The sequence below is a fragment of the Capsicum annuum genome, chromosome 9, assembly GCF_002878395.1.
Source record: "Capsicum annuum cultivar UCD-10X-F1 chromosome 9, UCD10Xv1.1, whole genome shotgun sequence".
In the NCBI taxonomy this organism is placed as follows: Eukaryota; Viridiplantae; Streptophyta; class Magnoliopsida; order Solanales; family Solanaceae; genus Capsicum; species Capsicum annuum.
This window is the reverse complement of record NC_061119.1, coordinates 90,026,144-90,045,395: the sequence shown is the minus strand read 5'-3', so window position 1 is coordinate 90,045,395 and position 19,252 is coordinate 90,026,144. Positions and strand designations below refer to the sequence as shown.

The following is a 19,252-nucleotide window of genomic DNA, read 5'->3' as shown; positions in this document are numbered from 1 at the left end:
AAGTTTGAAACATGATAGTCTAGAAAGCCTCTAACTGACTGAACTGTCTGAGTAAGGAGTTGATGGGACATGTCCCCAAATAACTCCCACTAATAAACTGATTAATGAGATAATAGATAAATAATCATGTCTTCAAAAGATGAGGACTCACTTCTAACTCTTTCTGCGGATATCTAGAATCTACTTTTACTCTGGAGCTCGTGTCTCTGAACCTATGCTATAAGACACCATAGCGCAAATGCATCAGTACTTTAAATGTAATGGTATGCATGTGAGGTAGGCTGAATACATTGGGTTCATATACATAAACAATAATAATAATTGACTAACTATTATAAGCGTGGGAATACATGCATGATACATAACAACTGACATGAATACTGTGATAATATGATTACTGAATCTGAATTAGATGATAACATGAGTAACTGTATCTGACAGTCTTGAATCTGATGGAACTATCTGAGTTTTGTACTATATCTGAGTTGACTATATCTGACAATCCTTAAATCTAAAGAGCTATCTGAGTTCTATTACTGAGACTAATTGACTATATCTGGTAGTTCTGAATCTGTAACATAATACTATGGGAAGTAGTTATCTAACCGACATGCCCCTAATATGACTTTGTGGATGAGTTGGGGTCCAATCTATAACCCCAATTGGAAGGGTGTCAATACCGCGCTACTGGTAAGGACAAGCTGTGGGCAACCCTCATCTGATAGTATCCCCAACAGAGAATGGTGGGGCCCTTATCTGACATTGCTTATCCACCTCATCAACCCTCATCAGACAGTGTTGATATCTCAACCTATGCTGGCTACATAGTTTTGGAATGCAAGGATAACTTCTAAGAATCACATCCTCATCTGATAGTGTGTGTTCCCATCCTTGGGTTCACTCGATGCTAATTCCTACTCCCATCTGAATAGACTCTGAACATGATTTACTGAATTGAACATGGGTTGAGTTACTAAATTCTGTTAACTGATGGAATACTACTGATATCTGACAACTGACTGCATTCATGAGATCATGAAGATTTCCTAAGTCATAAAACTATCTGAAGTCTAAGGATTCATAGCCTGACTGAGAGTATCGTGAAAACATGACATGGCTCTGGTCACACAGCTAGTGTTTCAGGTACGAGTACCCCTAGGACTCGATGGAAGGAAACTGACCAAGCATAACTTACTTGAACATATAACTAACATCAGAATCCATAATACATTTATAAAAGTATTTCATCAAAACATGTCATAGGCATAATTTGTACATACATGGGGATTCATGGTATCATGCTAGTTAGGCACTTTTCCTTCATCTAGGCATTTAATCAAACATATTGTAGGTATGGTACATGTAAACATCCTTGTACAATAGTTAAACATCGTGGTTCCATTCTAATTTCATCATTTAAGGGGTTATTCATAGGTTTGCATGAATATATAGCTATAATAATTTAACCTACAAAGAATTTATCACCCAATATGGAGTAGAATTCAATTTCTCATTATCCACAAGAACAAGAGCAACCCAATCATGAAATTCATAAGAAAATCTATAAACTTAAATTTAGAAAAAAAATATTCTTGGGCTTCATGGACGAAAGGAGTCCATGAACACTATGCATACCTTAGTTCGTGATTTCATAAGGATTGACGGTGAAATATTCTTGAATTTGAATCCCCAATAGGAACTCTTGAGAGAAACTTGAGAGAAGAGAGTGTATTTTTGGTGAAAAGTGGATGAATCATGTGTTGAAGGGCTTAAATAGGGGTAGGAAATAATAATTTTAACCCTGGACGTGTCTTGTAAATTCTGTAAAAATTTCCCAAATTGAACCTTGGAACGACGGGGTGCTATCGCATCGTGTCACTAGAAATTGACATTTGGAAAATTGAGGGATGGCGAGACGTGGGGCCATCATATTTCCACTTCCTTTGTGACTTGGAACTTTTGTGCGATGCTAGGGAAATCGCGCAGAGACACTAGGAAATTGTCAATTCTGGCATGACGCGCCATAATCGCGGAACCCTACTGAAATTTGGCAAATGCCATTTCCTCTTGTGGCGCAGCGCGCCACTGACTAGTATGGTACTGTTTTACGACGGGAACTTGAAATAGTCATAACTTCTATCCCAGTTATCAAATTTGGGTGAATCATATATCGATGGAAAGCTTATTGAATTTCCCACATAAAAAAGTGAAAAATCTTGAAAATTCCTTGTGGAATAATCATTATTCAATTTAGAAGCTAATATTAGACATTCTTTTGATGAAATTATCTAGGAAAAAGTATGAGGTATTATAGATTCTTGATGGGTGGCAAGAGCATAGATACAATTTCGGACGGTGTCGGTACCAAAAGTAGTACCATTTGGTGCAGAAGTTGATATGGTAGCAATTGAGAACTTGTTATCTCCCATAGAAATCTTAGCTGAAGGGTAGTGTCACTATATATTCCCCAACTGGCAACAATTAAGGAACCAATTTCTCTTCTCATCAAAATAACCTTGGTGAAGAAGATGATAAAATCTTCAAGGATGATATAGTAAGGCTGACTAAGTTCCACTAGCCTGAGACTGGGCACACTATTCCTTAGGACCACTATTAGTCTAAACATGAAAATTACCAGAAGACTTAGGATAAGGAGCACTAGCCAAAGAATACAAACCAGAGTTTTGCCATGTCTTCTTCTTGCTACACAATATACCATATCTTTTACTATTTTGCAGACGCCTACCCTGCTCTGAATATCTGAAGTTCTTGTTCTGCCTTTCTCCAATTTCTGCCTTTTTTTTCTCATCCTTAACATTTTTCATATAAACCACATGCTTGGAGATATCCATATCATTGTTTAACATCGCAACCTTATAGTCTAATACTAAGTCATGAGATAAACCTCAAGAAAACTTCCTCATTCTAGCCCTTATACCATATATTAAATCTGGAGAATAAATAAATAAATGATGGAATTTCAGGGCATACTCTTTCACACTCATCCTACCTTACCTCAAGTTCATAAAATCTCTGGCCTTAGGTCTCCTTAACTCTCGGGGAAAGAAATGATAAGGAAAAGCACTAGAGAACTCCAACCACATTGCCTACTCAGTATCATCTCCCCTTACCTGCTCCCACTTCTCATACCAATGATAGGCTACATCCTTCAGCTGATATGAAACAAACTCTGCACAATCTACATTAATAGCATGACTCACTTTGAAGATCTTCTCCACATCATCAATTAAAGCTTGACGATACTCCTCAACCTTAGAGCCAGTAAATGTTGGGGAAGTAACCTCATAAACAGACTAGCTTGAGTAGCCTCAGCTAAAACAACAATAGAACTAACAAAAATAGACAAATGAGACTGAGATGCCACTAATTAGGTAAGAAGATGAATGGATAAAAAAAACTCTACATTAGAAATATCCCCTTGTAGTGACAGAGCATAAGTATCACTAGTAATAAAGGGACTAGCGAGGACTGGTGGAACCCCAGGTGGAGCAGTACAATCAAGAGTAGGGACCCTAGACCAAGTTTGTACTCCATAAATGAGGCGAGTCCTATCCATATTCCCCTTGGGTTGGGAAGAGCTTCTGGCAGAGTTTTTATAAGCATAAGATCTTCAAGGATGCATGATCTAAAAATCAAGAAAACCATAAGTTATAGAAATGCCATGACCAGACTCTATAGCTCGAAATAGAACACAAGAAAAGAAAACATTCCTAAAAGCCTTATAGCCTCCTTTTTATAAGTGTGGTATGCTATACACCCATAAAAGAGACTCTACTCAACATGACTTTGTGGATACCCAAAGACCCTAAACCTAAGCTCTGATACCAAGCTTGTCATGACTCAACCACAGGCCTAGCCATGACAGATATCTTAAGCCTATCGAGGACCAGAGACCACCCCCAGAGCCTATTCAACTAAGCAAAATCCAAATAATAACAAAATGGAAGACAACTAGAGAATAAAAATAAAACAGTTAATATAACTCAAAAATAAAATCTAAGAGTCAACAACACCATTCATTCCACATATGTCCACAAATCCTCTAAAGCAATTCGAATATCAAACTAGGTCAGGACATACCCCTACCATGACAGTGACAATGACAATTATAATGTTAATGTGAACTTTCTAATTCTATAATATAGAACAAAACCAATCGAATGACTAATATTTTTGGAGGATGGAAGATCACCACTTCACCATAAAATAATCAATGAACTGGATCACCAAACACTACACGAGGTAATAAAAGAATCCCCAGGACCCTATATCATAAAATGATGCAGTATCCATGGATAGTTAGTGGGATGCGGATTAGAATGTATCTCAGGGTAGAGATAAAATAATATCATTTTAGAATTAAGTCAAAACTCAACGTACATGTTTACATACATGCATACATACATATATATATATATATATATATATATATATATATATATAAGATACTAGGATAGGGAATAAGGTTTAGTATAAGGTTTAAAATTATTGACCTGGACTATGTAGCATCCAACCATCCTAAGGGAACCCTTAGGCTATATAGGTATGGCTCTAACCATTGGAAGATCTCTAGTTTATGTTAGCTACATGAACCAGAGAAATCTATGGAAGGGCTAGGGAATCGTCAACCTTGGCCAATCCTAAGTATATATATAAAGTGTGAACTATTAATACGGTTATAAAGACCCCAACCCAGCAAATATAATTTCTAGTAGTAGCTCCCCTATGACCTCTACCTTTACGATGAGCTACACAACCCCCTTTTTAAGTGTAAATTAAAGCATTTACACATAACACATCTATTTATCCAAGAACTATTTATAAAGGCATTCACTATTGGTATCATCATACCATTATGCTTGAAAGGTTGTAGAATCATGTTTTTCCAATCATCCACCAACTTGGGGCAATCCACGACCCCCAAGCTCCTATTTAAAAACTAAATTATGGCCACTAAGGCCCTTTAGAACCATGTATATTCCATTAGCCCTTTTATGAAATTAAATAGTTTCAAAAATTGTTAAATTATGCATATAACCATGTTTTAAAGCCAATTTCATAAGGTGGGTTGAGGGTATTACTAATTCCAATACCAAAAATCCATAAAATTTTAGGGAATCCACGACCCTTATTTTGTTATTCATAAATTTAGAGGAATCAACAACCCTTATACCATTATCCATACCCATGAACCCAATGAGTTCCAAAATCTATTAATAAAGCATTAAAAAATACATGTAAACCATGGGAATACTATTTGGACAATAACCATAAAAAACCCTCAACCCAAACTCCAAGCCAAACATTAATACCATATGAATACCAAACTATTTCGTGAAAAGATAAAAATACAAGCTTAGGGGAAGATATATATGCCTGAAAACACCAAGAATTTAGAGAAGAAACCACACTTTGAGCCCTCGATGACCAACCCTTACAAACCCTAGATTTATTCTTGACTTTGAATTTTAAGATAGAAGAGAGTGTTTATTTATGGTAAAAGATAAAAATAAGACCCTTTTGATATTTTATGGTTGTGGTTTATAATTGGGGATGAAAGGTAATTAACAAAGTTCCTCTAATTATAATACAGGAAAAACTATCACTAGTGACTACAGGTCACATCCCGACTCATGGTCACAGATCACAAGTCGTCACCAAAACTCATAGCTTGGGTAGAAATTCAGGGCCTCTTTATTGTTTTGGCCACGAGTCTAACCCTATAACTCATGACCTCACCTTACGACTTGGGGTGTCTAGTCGTTACCAAGATGCTAACCTTAGGCCATCTCATTATTAAGGTCACGAGTCCCTTACCATGACTCGTGACATTACCTACCGACTTGCATGATCCTAGTTATGACCATGCCAAAAACATAGGGAAACCTTAATGGTTAGACCCCGATTAGCTATATACAACTCGTGATGAGTTTTCATAACTCATATGAGCCATAACGTAAGTAGTAGCACAATCACTAAGAAAAATTTAGAGTTCAAAACTTTGGGTATTACAACTTTACTACTTATACCTTATGATATTTCATATTTTGGTTTTATTCATGAACATGGTGAGTATCTACACTTAGCATGAATGTCTTTAGCTTTTGATTTATATTAGTCTTTATGTATTGCATTCACCCTTATATACTCAGTACATTTTAGAAGTACTAAACATATATACTTTTTATGGCTGCATTATTTCATAATATAGGTATCAGTTGTAGCTCATAAAATCATGATCAAGCAGTCCATAGTTTTCAACTAACAGGTGATGAGTTCTCTTTATTCATTGACTTAAGTCAGTTGCAGTTCTAGTATTTTATTTTGATTTCTTTGTATTGATTAGAGATAGATGAGGGTTATGTCCCAACTATCTATAGTCAGATTAATAGAGGCTTCATAGAAAATTAGTCAGAGTTGATGTATTCAGTTTCAATTTTCTTTTTGTATAATCAATGTTGTAAACTCTTAACATCGATGTATTGAAATAAATTACCTCTTAGTTATTCTTTTGCTCATTATTTGTAGCTCTTTTATATGTTTAATAAGTTTCTCCTGCATTATGCTAATGCTATGAGTTATCTTGGGATCACTCCTAGTTCTAAGCATTATGTAACGTCTAGGGAGTAGTCTCAAAGTGTTGCAAACTTGGTATCAGAGCACAAAGCACAAGTATCCTAGGGTGTCTATGATGCTTTATCTAGTAAAGTCTAGTAGAATGGTATAAATATATCTGTACTTTTTTTTGAGAGGCAACAAGGCATTTAGGAAATATTTTCTTTCTTTGATACTCTAGACCATGTAGTAATGACGTCCTCTTAGAAACCCACATTGATTCATATGATATTCCAAATTCCTCCAGCTACGCCTTATCTTTAAGTTAATATATATAGTAAATCTCAATTCCTATCGATATGATGCTTCATATTTAACTATCAAAAGCTTCAAAAATCTTACAAAGGGCTTAAGAGGAGCCTGTTAGTGTGTTTTAAGTCCTTTAATTTGAAATATTATGTCCTCATCCAAATGGGCTGTATAGTTAAGACATAATATGATATGTATTCAAATTCCTCTTTAACCCTTTACTACAAATAACACCTACGAAAGGAGAGAGTATCTACCTATATTATTGAATATAGTTTTCAATCGAGAGATAGTGTATCTTAGAGTGTTAGGATCCATTAGTGGTAGAACGTCCTCAATGTTTAAAGTATGTATTTAGAAGTATAGAGATAAGAAAAGTAGGTATAATAATTGGTTAAAATCATAGTGATGGATCTATGTAAGAGATTAAGGTAGGATTAAGGTGATATATCTTTCGGTGTTAACAGAAGGGGTAGTGAGTGTGGCGTATATTTCATAGTTGAAGGCAGAGAAGGAGTAATTATCTACAGTAACTTAGAGTATGCTTGAACTAGGAAAGAAGTTCTTAATGATGTTTCATTGTTTAGAAACTTAGAGGTCATTAATGAAAGTATTAGGTGGTTAAGGATTGATAATCCCAACGTCCCTTTGTGATTGTGGAAAGAAAATTGGTTGATTCTTATAGAGATATAAATATAATTTAGAAGTATGTATGGATAAGTAGTAGTGAGATGTGAAAGGAGGATATGCCAATGGGACTGTAATTAGATAGACCATAAGATTAGGATCAATTATTGTTATCATGAGGTCCTAGTGGACTAGTATTTTCTTATTTTATAGATCCCAAACAACAATAGTACGTGAAGTTGTGTTGTTAATCATGTCTAGTACTAGACACTAAGTTTGAATATTGGATGGTCATCAAGGTGGAATAATGATTGCTTGGGATAGTGATTCTAGTTATATAGAAGTGATCTAGTAGGCTTGAAATAATGTATGTAAGAATTTAAATTCATTCAATTTCAATTAAGTATGGTGTTGTTGGTCTTATAAAGAGATGAACCCAAGGTAATATGTGACTGCATTATTTTCTAAGATTATTAAGTTTTGTGTGTGCTTAGATAGTACCCTTGAGTTTCTATGAGTGAAGAAGGTTAGTTATGTAGCATATGGTATTCTTAATGGCTAAATTAAGGAGTTATTGATACACAATATTTATTTTTTTGGTATAATATTAGTTCTTATAGTTTTGGGAAAAATATAAACTTAGAGGTGTGACATTAGTAAAGTAAGAATAAAAGGGAGGATTATGTGTTTAGTGAGGTAGGTATGTTTGCCACAGAGAGTGTAAGAATATAATGATGATTATTGAAGCCAGAGAAAGTTAAGGGTGTTATATATTAAAACAATGTCAAAAGATAAAGTTAGTATTTTCAAAATATAGTTTATTCGCATGAGTTGAGCATTCATGTGTAGACCGTTGGAGTAAAGGAATTTTTACTCAGCCTTGAGGATATGGAATAGGCCTATAGGCTTAAAATGTCAGCAATAATCTTTAAGGGGAGATGATTGGGTGAAGAACTAAATCAAGTCTTGTGAATTAGATTGTGATGCATGTCTACAAGATTTATGATGATAGAGTGATCCATTCTCATGCTACTACATTCCTTGGATTTAAGTCATTAAGACACCTTTTCCATGTATTACGTGATAGAGCCACACCAATGGCTAATGCTTATACACTTCATATATATTCATATTTATTCTTAGCTCATAGTAAAAGAAGTAATAGCTTCACTCTGTGATCCTAGTCATCCCCCATGAATCTATGAATTCCATTCTTATGTAAGTAACATATATTATATATGAACTCATGTGCTCAGTCCACTTACCTCATGATACACCCTTCATGACTAGTAAAATTCACATTATGTTATGTATGTCCATAGTTTAGATCTCTTTAATAAATCCATACCTATGATACTCTATTCCTTAGGCCTCAGTTAAGTGTCAAAGTTATGTGTAGTATTCTTTCATGATTTAGGTCCTCAAGTTCTATCACTTAAGTGACCCTCCTTATGTTAACATAATGGTGCAAAAAATGGATGAAAAATGATTTAGATGAGAGAGAGTAGGAGTTTCTTATTAGGGAAAATTATTGTATGCTTGTTTTATCTAAGGTCATAAGTATGGGGAGATCTAGGCAAAGTTTTGGTATATGTAATAATTAGTTGAGAAGTTTTGCTGTGCTTTTTTGGCTGTTGTCCATGAAATTTTTATTAATAACGATATTAGAGAATATGGGAAACTTTTAGATCATTTGGTTGCCTAAAAGTTCATATGTGGTTATAATAATAGGCTTGTATTAGTATACAAGTGGATGAATGCATTATGCACTGGTGAATTCCTAATTAGAGCTCGAAGTTAGTTATTGAAGTGGTAAGGAGTATTATTTTTTAGACGAGAGCTCTGAAAAGACATAGCATATTGAATTTCATAGTTTAGACTAGTATTATTGAGTCATGTACAGCTTATGACTCTAAGTTAGGCTTGAACATGGTGAGAGAATATAGTTTGACTCAGACTTTGATTGGGGTAGTCACATGTACCCATGTGAGGATTATAAGTTGCATCACACGAAGTGTAGTATTTAAGTGAAAAGTATAGTTGAGAAGAGTGTTTGAGAAGTATGGTTATGCTTGAAAGTTAATAGTTGTGTTGCCTAAGGAATAGAAGTCCTACTCTTTCTTCTGGTTTATATGTCTATATTCTATGATATATAGTTTATATAGACGATATCTCATGTTTAAGTCTATACTGTCTCTACCATAAGAACCTATATCAATGGATGCGACTAGTTAGACTATATTGAGATTCCTTATTCAAATTCCATGCTCAGATCATACAAAAAATTCATTCCCTCGATTGTTATTAAAAATTCTGATAAGGAGAGTCTGAGGACATTCATATTTCTTTGGCAAAATAGCTTGGTGGACCCTTGTACTATGTCCGATTTGTAGAGTGGATACTACTACTTAAACGATTGTCATCTAAACCCTTCAAATCAATAAAACAGAATATTTTGTACCCCTTTGACTGTTGGCCAAGCCTCTCTTAACCAAGCCTATGTGGCATAAATTAGTTGAGTAGGATAAAGTATGTTATTACACGCGTGTGGGGTGCAAGTGAGGGTCATTTTTTGATCAATTTTATGTTAAAATAATTAAAAAGAATTAAAAAAAACTCCCATTCTATCCACCAAGGCTGCTATGGTCATCATTAAAGCCCACCGATCATCAGCAGTGCCCCCTCACCATTGCCATCACTATACCTCCGTAGTTGCCGCCACCACCGACCCCTTCAAGAACCACCCAATATTCATCTTTAACCACCATATTCTATCTACATTTTCCACACCCCAGATACTTTGTCCATTTACCGAGGTTGTTCAATGCAATTGAAGGAGTCTAAAGTAATTTAATAAACAAAACAGTTCAGAATAAAGTGGAATTTTCACAACAATCTAATCGATATGTCTAAAGCAAAAAGCTACATACACATATAAAAAGTTTTTTTTTTTAAAAAGCACAGTAACATGAAGAAACCAGAAAATTCTTTAACCTACACACACACACAAGAAAAAATCTTTTTCAAAATCCCTCAACCAAATAATAGAAAAACCAATTTTCATTCAAAAGCCCAATTCTCAAAATGACCAACTTTTCAATTGGATTCTGAATTGCCACCTTTGCCACAGGGATTGACTTCTATTCTTCTTAGTAGTAATGCTTTCTCTGTTGAGGTTCCATAAGAATTTGGCAAACTAAATCAACTTCAACATGGTGATCTGTCGAATAATGCTCTTACTGGAATGCCTCTTGTTGATTTGTTCTCTTTGCTGTCGAATAATGCTGTCTCAATTTAATTTTTTCATCTTTTTTAGGATTAGGGGACGATAGGGAATATTGACGAAGGTGGTGACGAAGAATATAGGCATGGATTTGATTGAGTTGGGTTCAAGATTTTTGGTCGTGGAGTAGTCGGAGTATCCTCCACTTAATTTCTCGGCTCTTTTGTTAATATGAAGAAGAAGAAGAAGCAAAGGAAAGAGCCCCCCCCACTCACCCCATCCCGCCCTTACCATTTTTTTAATTCTTAATTTAAATTTTTCATTTTTTTAATATGTAATTTCTTATGTGGCATTTTAAAAATAATGTAAAATTTAATGTAATATTTAAAATGATGTGGAAGCTGACGTGCAATTTAATACATTATTTAAAAATGATGTGACAGTTGACATGGATGCGAGTGTGTTACATACACCAAAATATGGTTAAAAATGTTTTTTTTAATGGGTTTAAGGGTTTAGATGACAAATATGTAAGTAGGAGTATCCACTTAATAAATCAGACATAGTATAAGGATCCACCGAGTTATTTTGCCTCTTTCTTTGTTAATAACTCTTGGATAGTTTACCACATTAACCATCACTTCACAGTTCTATATGTACAATCATGGAATTAATGCTTTAGTTGAGTTCTAAACTCTCAACATGAATCATCTCCTTATAGTCAATCAAGTTAGCTCAGAAATTAGTTTTATGTTAAGGGTTTTATGTTTTCAGTTCAGCTTTATGATTCATTTAAAGACATGATAGCCAAGTATCCTTATTTTTTGGCTCCTAATGGTGATCTAACATGAGTAATAGATTTTCCTCCTAGCATTGCACTATTCTAATTTCATGTTTAAATTGTTAAATAGGATTCCTATGCATGTGTTCCTATTCCATACAATCAGCTAAGTTTGTATTCTATCAAAAAGTGATTTCACTTATGAAACATGATCACTTTTATAAATTCAGTTTCATATTGGTAACTAATTTTTTTCATCCCAATATTAGTCTTCATTCGAGGATGAATGATCCCAAAGAGAGATATTGTAACACATCACAAACTCCTAGCTAAGTTTCTAACCGTTCATGATATGTTAAAAAGTCCAAAAGTGATTATTTTAAACCATAGATAAGTGTTATGATCATTTACCTAGTGTGTAAAGTGCTTTCGACGCGAATCATGTTCATAGGAAGTATTTAGAGCAAAGTTGAGTTGAGAGAATTAGTTATTCATTGTGTTTTTGTATTAAATCCTACAAGGGTCAACTTTAAATGAGTATAACATGTAGAATATATAGAATTTTTGAGCACAAGACCCACCAAATGAAGGAATCTAATTGTACATTAATCTGATATCAGAGTAGAAAGTTATGCTTATTTTACCTAAGGGTGTCTATCTGTCAGAGAGTGACAAAATGAGTTTATGAACCATCAACTGAAGTCGCCAACCATAGGAAGTAAAGCTCAAAAATGGCTAGAGATTGATGATGAGTGTTAACAAGCCATCAACTGAAGTTGTCAGACAAGAAATTCTATAATTTTTTTAAAGTTTTCTTAGGGGTAGTTTGGTCCTTTTCGTACCATAAAACCCTTCCCCACAACTTAAATCACTCAATAAAAATTATCTACTAATTATTAGTAATTTTTCATTACCTTTTATCCTCTCCACTCTCAAGAGAAGCAAAGTTAGGTTTTCTTTCCAAAGTTTACCTTCCAAGGCTTCAAACTCAAGTATTCCCTCAAGATATCAATATGTTCAGGTATATGGGGTTTGAACAAGGATTATCTTCCTTTCTTATGCTCAAAATTTTATTCTTTATATTAATTTAAGGATTTGATGAATAGGGTTCACACCCACTTTCTATGCTTTTGAAATTATGAGGCTTTATTATGATTTAAGCTTCATTTAGTACAAGAAGTTGTAGTTATTCATGTTTTTACTCACATGATTGATATTACTAATTGAGTTTTATCCTTTTGACATGAAATTCCATGAGTTGGTAAATGTACATGATTTTAGTATGATTTATTCAATTTACAAGCAATTCAGACTTACTATTTAAGATTTCAGACTATTACGACATGATTACAATCTCAGCTTTAATCTTATGATCTCACCATGATATGAAATTGTCATATTTACTTATGAACATTATTTAGTAACATAATCATGATTTGGTTTTTAGATTTATAAACATATATGCTTACTTTAAGGTGAATTTGCTATATTATGAGCACTGGTATTTTTTGGGAGTAGTATTTAGCACTGAGTGGATGCGGGTTGAGCACACCCAAATTTTCCAGTAACTACATACCTTCGTAGCTTAAAGAAGTCCTCATTAGGGATTGTCTCCCTTGTCCAAATGGTCTTAGTTTAGTGATCACTTCAATTTAGGTTCTATATCGATGGCAAGGTATAGAGTAGCCCTCCTCAACTTGGGTTAGACATTGGACTCCATGTTGCTCACCAGATTTATGTTAGTTGTAAGAATCTCCTACAAAAATATTGATTTTAGAAACTAAGTGTAATGACTGACTGACTTTACTATATTATACTTTACTACTTATGCCTTATGATATTTCACATTTTGGTTCTATTCATGAACATAGTGAGTCTGTCTACACTTACCAAGCGTGTTTAAGCTTTATTGTATTCACCCTCGTATACTAAGCATATTCCAGAAGTACTAACGGCATATACATCTGTATGGCTAGATTGTTTTATAATATAGGTATTAGTTGTAGCTCACAAACTCATGATCAGACAGTTCACTATTTTCAGTCAACAGGTGCTGAGTTCTCTTTATTCAGGGACTCAAGTTAGTTACAGTTTTAATAGTTTATTTTATTTCTTTATATTTATTAGGGATAGCTGGGGGTCATGCCCCAGCTACCTGTAGTCAACATTATTAGAGTCGTTATATACAGTTAGTCAGAGTTGACATCAATTTCCTTTTTGTCTAATCAGTGTTGTAAACTCTTAACATCAATGTATTGACATAGATTACCTCATGTGTTATGCTAGTATTATGGGTTAACTTGGGATCACTTGTGGTTCTAAGTATTGTGTGACATCTAGGAAAAAGTCTCGAGGCATTACACTTTCTCTCTTTCAAGTGTATCTGACATCATTCCTAAGACCTCTATTTATAAAATTACTAGAGGTGCAAGGCCCGTGTCAGCACGGACCCAATGTGGTGGGCATTTTGAGTATTTAAAAATTAAATATAACTAAAATTTGATAAGGAGCGAAGTTTTACAAGATAGTCACATGCATTTTAGTTACATAATATAAAATGTGATGCATCATGCTCCCAGTTAGCTGAGGTGTGGTTTTCATTGTAGTAATCTTTGACAATAAAATTGATACCTCTTACATAAGATATGAGGTAGAGAAGGTCAAAATTAATATCATCAAAAAATACCTGTTACATAAGATATAAGGTAGAGAAGATCAAAATTAATATTGAAAAATATAAGATTGGAAAACGGATTAAATCACAATTACTGGAACTAATACGTATATATATACAAGAAAACAGGTATACGATTACTTCAATAGTAAGGTATAACACACCAAGTAAAAGGCTGATGAGGCTTGCTAGGCAGGCTACTGCAGCAACTAAGCTAAAATAGAGTAGTTTTGGTGGGAGTATTATTCGATGCCCTATCAAAAACCCTCACTTTTAATACCATTATAAAGAAGGAAAAAATAATCAAATTCTTCTAAAGAGATTTTGCAAGGTGCAAAAATACGTGTATAAAAATCAATATATTATCAGTGTTGACTCAACATGGAACAAATTGTAAGTGAAGTGCTTCCCAACACAAAATGAATCCTACATTAGATAGTTGGGACAATATTCTGCCACTCCCTCGTATATTAAGGGTAATCACAGACTTGCTTATATCCAACGTTCACACATAATATTTGAATTTTTACATAGCAATTGATCTTTTGTGTTCTGGCCATGGCCAAGAAACTGTAATCCATAACTCAACAACTACAAAGTAATTCATTAATCTAGAGCTTTTAACAAGTACATTTCCTTTAATCATAGAAAGGATTTGCCAAATCACGTTTTTTTAATTATGCAAGGAGCAGTTGAGTATCTGATAGCCTCACCCTTTTCTTTGTGCTTCCTTTCAACTTTGCTTTCTTTGAGTTGTCACTTGAGATATTCTATGTCAGTATATACAATTTGCTAGTTGATTTCACCTTTCAGGTAATTAAAATTCTCTATTTCTCTAACATTTGCATCGATGACTGCTTTGCTCTTTAGAATAGGAATCTCAAAAGTATTTAGTTCTTGCAAGAATGCTTTGGCAAGTCTTTCACAAGCACTGCAGTTATCAGCTTCCTTCCTGAAATATACATCTCTGATAGATTAACATTCGACATATAAAGGAGTATGGACAGAGAATTAGCTTCCCTAATCACCTCTAAAGGACGTTAAATGAACAAACAACTATTTTTTTTCTAGTGTAATCAGGATACTAAGGAATTGCAAGCATTAATAGTGTAAGAGGATGGACATTATTTAACTTTAAAATTTCAAGTTTCTTCTTAATAAGATGATTATAGTCCATAAATATCCATGGTATATTTTAGAGAGCGGAGGTATTTTCAGTCAATATAAGTGAAAGGAGTCCATTTAACCCACATTTAATTAATTGGATCACTCATATTTTAAAGGACAACTACAGAATACCACACCTAAACTTATCATTATTTACCTAAAATTGCGAACCTCTTAAAAAAGTTACAAAACCCCTTTCTTTTACTTTTATGTCTCCAAAACATTGGATACATCATAGCTTTCCAGAAGGTCTGTACTCAAATGGATGAAAAGTTAGCAAAGAAATCCATAAAGTGAAAAAAGTTCTCATTTTCCCTTTTCTTAGGTGGGTTGTAAACTTGCTCCCACATCAACTTCCTCCGCTGATGGCGTGCTTTGCTCAGGAATGTGATTCTGCTGTACTGGAGGTGGGATACATTTAACTAATACTAAAATGCAGATTAGTGTTGAATAGCAAGTGACAATACACAATAATGGGAGAAGGTGTCCCAAAATCAAATGAGCCTTTAACCAGAACTAAAGGACTTTGACTAACAATGAATCATGATATACTACTTTAACAGTATATTGATATGCTTGATTTGAGTCTATCAAGAACAATCTCTTTACCTTCGTAAGGTAGAAGTAAAATTGTGTATATTTCATCCTCCCTAGTTATATAGCTACAAAACATAACATGTTTACATCAAGAGTATTTTACAAATCCACGGTGGTTACCATGCAGAATCTAAAAACTAAATAAGGTTTCTTCGGACCTCGTTTGGTAGCTGGATGCTTCGTACACCGGGCTGCAATTTCACCCTGCAATTTATGAGTTGTGACTATTACATAACACAAATTATAAGGCCACCATCCATTTTTCGCTTATTATCACATGCCATTAACTTTTATCTCCAATTAGACATTAGGAAATGGTTTCAGAATGGTTCCTCAAAATCTATACCATGTAAGACAGAAATATCGTGAAGATATTACTCTACTTGAAATTTTGACCACGAATGACAAGATATATATATTTGAAGGCACCAATATCCCTCCACAGATTATCTGTAGAATTATTTCTTAAAAAATTGCACTAGTATGGCCGTGTCTTCAATAGTTAGCATGAGCTTTGCAGTTGTATCAAGAGAACTTTTTTCACCTTCTCAACAACCTCTCACATCAAGTTCATGGAAAAGAAGGGGGAGTAATTTGAAAGCTACAGCAAAATTAAGTTTTCTTTAAGTTCATTAATCAATTTATTATTTATGACATTGTAGTTTTCCATATACGAACTTTTTTTTTGTGTGTGTTCTATGATAGGAGGAGGAGAGGGTGATGTCAAGAAAGATGGGAAGAAGAAATTCATAACTAAAGAGGAAGAACCTGAATAGTAAGTTTTCCATCAGTCATTTCTTTCTTTTTTGTAGTTTGCCTATCATTTGAAAGAATAATTGAAGTTCCATAAATTTTAATATGGATTTGTTGGTGAAATGACTGAGATTTTTCATCCCTTAATCAGAGTGTCAGGTTTGAACCCTTAGAATAGAGAACCTTCTGTTAAGCTATGCTTTGCTCTTTTAGTTTTGGACGATTTGGAGTGAATCCAGATTAATCTGGTTAGTGAATTTTGGGTACCAGATAATTAAAAAGAAATTGCCGAAATCTATATTGCTCGGCTTCTTCAAGGATGTTTCACACTCGTAGAAAATCCTCATAAAATATACTACCTCTGGAGGACCAGCTAAAACCAGCTAAACACAGGAGATTTTTGAAGAGTCCAAGTAACATAGGCTTGTATGTAGACACATAGGCACGACTGACCAATCATCAGTACGACTCTTACCCCTCATCAATATGGCTTACAAAGATTGAAGGACCTAATCGGCCCAGTAAATTTTCAAAGCCAATATGCCGATGCAATAAGCTAAATAGTATCATATCTACTGAAACAGAGAAAAACAAAGCAAGGACATACCTTGACCAGTAAACAGCGAAAACATCATTTGATTCAACCTACCCAGTCTCCTAAATCATCTTTGTCGTAAGTTGAGAGGAAAATTTTGATAAGTAGTCCATATCTTCTTGCATAAGGAAAAGGCTCAAAAGTATATTCCAATCAAAATCTATGTTCAATATATCCTACAAGTAAAATTATATACAGTAAGTGGTGAAGCGATCTCTATCATGAGCTCTCACTTCGACAAGTACTTTCATATACAATTTCACATTCTCGCTTCAACAATTACTTACATACAACATCTCACATTTCATGCCATATAAATTAATGTGTATTTGAAAGAGTATTTATAACTTTAACTTGATAGTGGAGAATAAAAATAGATTTTTGCAAGTTCTTTCAAAATATATGACTTCGTAAGATGATGTGATACTTTCTCAAGTTGCATTACGTGTATTTGGAAAGAATTCCCTATTTTTTATTACTGTAGTTCCTCATTTAGAACGGATATAAATATTTGTATATGAAAAAAAAGAATTAACTATATGCACACTACATAAAGTATAAGCACTTATATGTTTTCAATTCTTTCCATCAACTTAATTCACAAGAACTGAATTCACAAAATATATCAATTGAAAAGACTAAACTTTATTGAACATGATGAAATTTAGATCTGAAGAGCAAGAATGTGCAAAATAAACATAACATAATTCATAGAGAAAGAAATTTACTGGTAAAAATTCAAAAAACTCGTTGACAACAACTACACAAACAGGAAAGGGATGGAGCTTATAATAAATGAATTTGTCAAAGAAATGAGAAGTATAATGAAACAGCAAGCAGGTAATTCGAAAGTTGTCTTCACTAAATATAACCAATTTACATATCTAGATCTTGTAAACCAATTTAATCTATGTAGAAATTGAAAAAGTGAATTAGATTACGGATAGATAGAAACCCGCAGTAAGTAATCTAATCGGAAGGATCCAATTCTTCCATTAGAATCAGAAAACCCCAGGTAAACAATTCAATCTACTTATGAAACAGAATTCAAATTCAATTTTTTCTTGTATTAGAATTAAAAACAAATCTATAACCGAGAACGTCAAAAAGTGACAATCAAAAATTAAAGATGGTTTAATATGAAATAATTTTTGGCAAGAAGTCATACCTACAAACAAAAGCCAGAAAGAGTGGGTGTCCTTTAAACTAACAAAAGAGTCATCCATCTTCTCCTTTGTTAAACTAATGTTAAACTAACAAAAGAGAAGATAGAAAAGCCACTGAGAGAGAGAAAGCCGAACACATTGCCACCGTGCGTAGAAGATCGTAGATATTACACGTTTATCAACTTGTACAATATAATGACCAAATTATCCTTATCAAAAAATTAAATAACAGTTGCGGGACATTTCGAAACCAATGTTTATATAATATAGAAACATAGAGGAAAATCAAGGGATATCATAAACATGACATTAATTCTTGAGAAGGTGGAAACATTATAGAGTATGGAAGATCAACGATAAGGTGGTGAAAGTGTGAGAATTACTACACTTAAAGGAGGAGTTACACCTAGAAATTACATACATCTACAATGAAAAAAATACTCCCTACATCCCATTTTATGTGTCGTTATTTTATTTTAGGTCCATCATTAAAATAATATCACATTTCCTTATTTGGTCACAATTTAAAGACTCAATTCCACTTTTATCCTTATTGATACCACTTATAAAGTCCCACTTAATTAAAGATAATAGTAGTACATTTTTTAATAAAGGACAATGTGGTAAATATCACCAAGTCTTTTTTTATTTCTTAAACTCTATGTCGTCAAACTATGCCACATAAAATGGAACGGAGGGAGTACTTATTCACAATAATTTTGTAGTATTTGGCTATAAAATAAAAAAGTACTTTTAAGTACTTATTATAAACTAAGGGCCGGCT

General features: G+C 33.7%; 1 long non-coding RNA gene across 2 annotated transcripts; it reads right to left on the bottom strand.

Annotated features, from left to right (window-relative positions):
• Positions 1–14,524: 14,524 nt before the first annotated feature.
• On the bottom strand, positions 14,525–18,693 carry LOC107842583. Of its 2 annotated transcripts, XR_007044910.1 has the most exons (4): positions 18,471–18,686; positions 17,315–17,478; positions 15,967–16,158; positions 14,525–15,142 (listed from the first exon to the last, which is right to left on the bottom strand). It is a non-coding gene; the product is annotated as an uncharacterized LOC107842583 (long non-coding RNA). The 2 variants fall into 2 exon arrangements; XR_001665910.2 differs by lacking the exon at positions 14,525–15,142 and having other exon boundaries at positions 15,889–16,158; positions 18,471–18,693.
• Between the last annotated feature and the right edge of the window lie 559 nt (positions 18,694–19,252).